General features: G+C 34.8%; 1 long non-coding RNA gene across 1 annotated transcript; it reads right to left on the bottom strand.

The window, feature by feature from the left end:
* LOC128171148 (uncharacterized) lies at positions 1–1,210 on the bottom strand. Its single transcript, XR_008242025.1, has 3 exons — positions 622–1,210; positions 169–297; positions 1–62 (listed from the first exon to the last, which is right to left on the bottom strand). It is a non-coding gene; the product is annotated as an uncharacterized LOC128171148 (long non-coding RNA).
* Between the last annotated feature and the right edge of the window lie 3,304 nt (positions 1,211–4,514).

Raw genomic sequence — 4,514 nt, 5'->3', positions numbered from 1 at the left:
CTTTGGATCAAGGTACTTTAATGACTCTCACAGTTTCTCACATCTTGGCCTTCTTCACATCTCTGAAAAGAAAAAATAAGATTATTAGAAATTCATTTACAAATTGATAAAGCAGGCGAAATATCACATAGCTTTATAAAATGATTAAAGATAATAAATTTGACTTACATTTCACAAATTTCTCCATTTCTTTTCAGTCCGGTAACCTTTACCGGACTGAATTGTCTGCCTGGAAAAATCTTAGCAAGGTTGTCCTTCGATATTGTCAGCATCATATCGTTAATCTCAATGAGATTGCTGCAATGATTAATTCATAAATATCAGTTGGATAGAACATGGATGTAGACAATTGGGTTATGTTTATTGGGTTTTTTGCCTTGTTAAATGAAATCAAATCATTTAAATGTGATATTTTTAAAAGCTCTCTTTTAAAATCATTTTAATACCTTACTTTGACAAACGTAAAAAGGTGGCATGGCAAGGAAAATTATGTTAGAAAGAAATTAAAACAATAAATATAATCAATGTAATAAACATCAGCAATAGTTTTAGAACGGAAGATGCATTTAAAAAAAATAAAACGAAAGGCAAAACCTTTCTAAGAGAAAAAGAAAGTAGTACCTGGCAAAGGACACACACTCGACCACCCCCTCAAATGTTTCCTGGAGTTCTGTGCATTCATATGGCTGCAATTGTTAATCAATATCAATCAATATTAGAGTCTGATGAGGCATCAAAATAGCATCTTCATATGAAGAAATTCGTTGACAATATTTCAATATTTTACTTAAACTAAATAGAATTCATTTAATTTTGAAGCAATACTTTTGTCTCTATGTATAGATATTACAATGACTTTTTTGATAGCAAAAACTATTGTGACGAGACAGTGTATGCATTTTATCTCGAACTTTGTCAGAGGGGTGGACGAGTAGCACCTCTGCTTATTGAAGTCGTTACTGGGGACTATATTTCGGACAATATACATGTCCCCAGCAACGACTTCCAGGTCTGTCTCCTTACCCCAGAGGGTAAGGAGAGCAGACCGACCGTCCATGGACAGCTGCACCTCCCTTCTTTGCGAACCGGTGGACACCACTCCCGTCTCACCAATCTAAATTTAAAATCAATTATTAGAATAGTACTCACTTGTACATACTCAAACAGACATCGACGCAAATGATATTTACACTTACGCTTTTTACTTGGACCGGGCCAAGCGACAGTCGTGTGCTGTTAGCAAATGACGATGCGTCAGCCATGTTGTAGGTTGTAGGATTAAAAAAATAATTTCTGATTTGTTTTTCCTCCTTGGTCAGTTCGAATGAGGTGTCCATTATCTATAAAATATATTTAGATCACTATTCAATATTCCTATTATTTTCGTTGATATACATCCTCTCGTCGTGTGTGTGTGTGTGTGTGTGTGTATTTGAGCGTTTGTGTGTGTTTGCCATTATTTTGTTGTTGTATTATAACTTGTTAAAATATTTTTGAAGAAAAAGGGATGCAATTTCGTAAAATGAAAATACTTACGACCGAGTCCGCCTTGAGCTCAATGCCAAATGTGGGGTGGCTAGTGGCATTCAGAATTTTGTATTTCTTTCCAGGAATTAAACTTTCAATGGTAGATTTTTTGAAGCTGGAAACATTTCGCACAGCCCTCTCCCCCTGAACAATCGCTGGCATATAATACTTGATGCTCCGGCCAGATGAGTCGAAACGGCTCTTAATTGTTCTCATCGTAAATTGATGTACAGTGCTGCTATCCTGAAAGTTGACAAGGACATGTACACTCTGAGATTCTGAAATTAAAGAAAAATACTATGAATAAATATCTAGAGAAACGAATGAATATATGCATCTATTGACACAATTTAAATGTAGATTGTACGTCCTGAGGCAAAAAAAGAAAGCACAACAACAACAACAACAAACACGGTGTAGTAAAATACTGATGATACATATATTATAGAATGAGAGAGAAAAGCAGGGAATACTTCATTAAATAAATCTGCAAAGTCACATGACTCAGTGTGAATACACACCAGAAACTCACTACAGTGTGTATTTCTTCCTTATTTACCCGAAAGTCAATACATCTAGCTAGTCATGTAATCGACTGAAGATTCAAAGGAAATTTACCACATAAACCATTTATTACTGAACACACACACACACACACACACACACACACACACACACACACACACACACACACAGAGAGAGAGAGAGAGAGATCTAATAACTTCAGCAAGCTGCAAGACGAATTATTCTAATACATGAATAAACTCCATCCTCTAGATCAACTCCTTAACATTTGCCTCAGGCTAATCTAATCAATTCATCATGGTATACTCAAGATGCATATATTGTCAAATTTGTGGAGATCAATATATACTAAGAGAATTCTGGATAAATAAGATTGAACTGCATTTCACACTTTTCTCCACGTATGCACGTTTTCTATTTAAACTACATTATATTTAGCACTAAACCCTACTTCGATACAAAGACTCTTATGTTAATTACATTATATATAATTCAATTGTGTAAATTCATTCCACATTTTATGTTATAAGTATTGTAATTTGAAACATATACGAGTAATATATCTTGTCAAAGGACATGCACAGTCTAGTACCATTGCAATTTGTATGCTTTTATTAACTGTTTTGCCTATAAAAGACTTTACACATTCACTGTATGACTTATATAATTAGGATTTCTTGCTGATTTTTACGCACCCTATCAAGACTGAATTTATAAGAAAATCTAATTGAATTGAAAAGTCTTCATGTGTGTTTCATTTCTTTAAAAACATATACTGTTTAAATTAAATCAATTCCTATTTGCCACCTGTTTTGTAAAATCTAGACCTGTAGACTTTGAACACTTCTTCAAACATAAATCAACTACAGAATCTTAATCATAATTCATTTTATTTAAGGATCAAACAACTTTTGAGCTAAAATTTAAAAGTGTTTTAATTTTCGAGGGAGGGTCCGAACACCCCTGTGCTCCTCTATATTGTTGCCTGCTGTCAAATGTGTGTAATGAAGCTTGTCGTACATCTAAAACTGCTTGGTTTTAGGTTTCATGTGAAGTTTTTAAAACAATAAAATCATATGCAAATCAAATAGGGTTTATACAGATCTGCAACTTGATTTGATCAATACTTACATGTATCAGCCAATTTTCATCAGATTGTGATGGTCTGCCTTGGATAACTGCATGCACTTAGATGTTTTGTAGAGATTATTCATGAGCATGACCTTGTCAAAATTTTAAGGCATGGTATTATTGACTGTTTTCATATTTGAAAATACCACACCTTATTCATTAGTTAGTCAGCTGTTCTAACTTAGTATTAAATGTTTCCTGTGTACAATAAAGAATGTGACCAGTATTAGTATAATAATCAAGTATTAATAGTGTTGACCCCCTCGCTTATGTACCAGGGTTCTTCGATTGCACACATGGACACGTATCGTAGAGCATCGGCAGAGGTTGAAATGTACATGTCCAGTTTAGTTCTGAAGATTAAAGAAAACAATACAAATATAGAAAACGGACTGAAAGGGGTTTTTAAAGTGTTTTTCCACAAATACTCATGCCCTGACTAATAGAACGCTAAACATGTTAAAAAAAAAATAATAAGCTCTCGATTTACTTACTTTCTCCGGTCCAATCCTCATAATACAGGCTTTTTTAATGGTCCATGCGTGTGTAAATCTCTGATTCACTATCAATAGTTTCTAAATTGAAGAAAAGACACATCAATAAACAGCCTTAAAAATTCTTTGGGAATAGACAGAAAATAAAAACATGATTTATAAAACACACCTTTGTCAGCGAAATCAATTTCATCAAAGTCTTTTCCTTTGAATTTTTCAATGGTCCCATTATTGATTCCATGTAATATTTTAGAGACTTTGGCAACTTCTAGTGTACTCTCGGGTAAACGGTAGAACTCCCTATGCACCCTAATATCATGTCCTTGAAATGTGGCAAGAATATCTTGCGAAGTTTCACTAAAGTTCAAGACCTGAGCTAGTGTCGCAAGTTGTTTTCGGAGTTTTGTTGAAGTAATTGCACTAGGGTTCTAGAGCTGAGCTAAGTTACAAAACTTTCGAATACAGTCTGTGCCTCTATATGGTTTGGATATCCCTGGCCTTGAAAACAGATATGGTTGCGTGACACCAGCTTCTTCTCTAGCTTCCAGAAGAATGTCAATAAACCTCTTCACTTCTTCTGTAAAAAGTACTGGTATTTTTCTCCCCCTCTTTCCCTTAATCTCTACTCGTAAATGGGATTTACATAACGTTTTCTCAAACTCGTTGAGGGTACTCAAAATAATAGGATCTGTTTCTCCACTGCCCTTCAACGCATCATTATAGGCTGACACAGTCATTCTCTCTGCTTCTCCACTACGTCGCCGATTAAATAGAATGACTTGTGCCAAACAAAGCTATAGTCCCTCCGGTGAAAACCGGTAGAGGGCTAATAATCAG

Source organism: Crassostrea angulata, chromosome 2 (genome assembly GCF_025612915.1).
Source record: "Crassostrea angulata isolate pt1a10 chromosome 2, ASM2561291v2, whole genome shotgun sequence".
In the NCBI taxonomy this organism is placed as follows: Eukaryota; Metazoa; Mollusca; class Bivalvia; order Ostreida; family Ostreidae; genus Magallana; species Magallana angulata.
The sequence above is the reverse complement of the archived record's forward strand: the minus strand, read 5'-3'. Positions and strand labels throughout refer to the sequence as shown.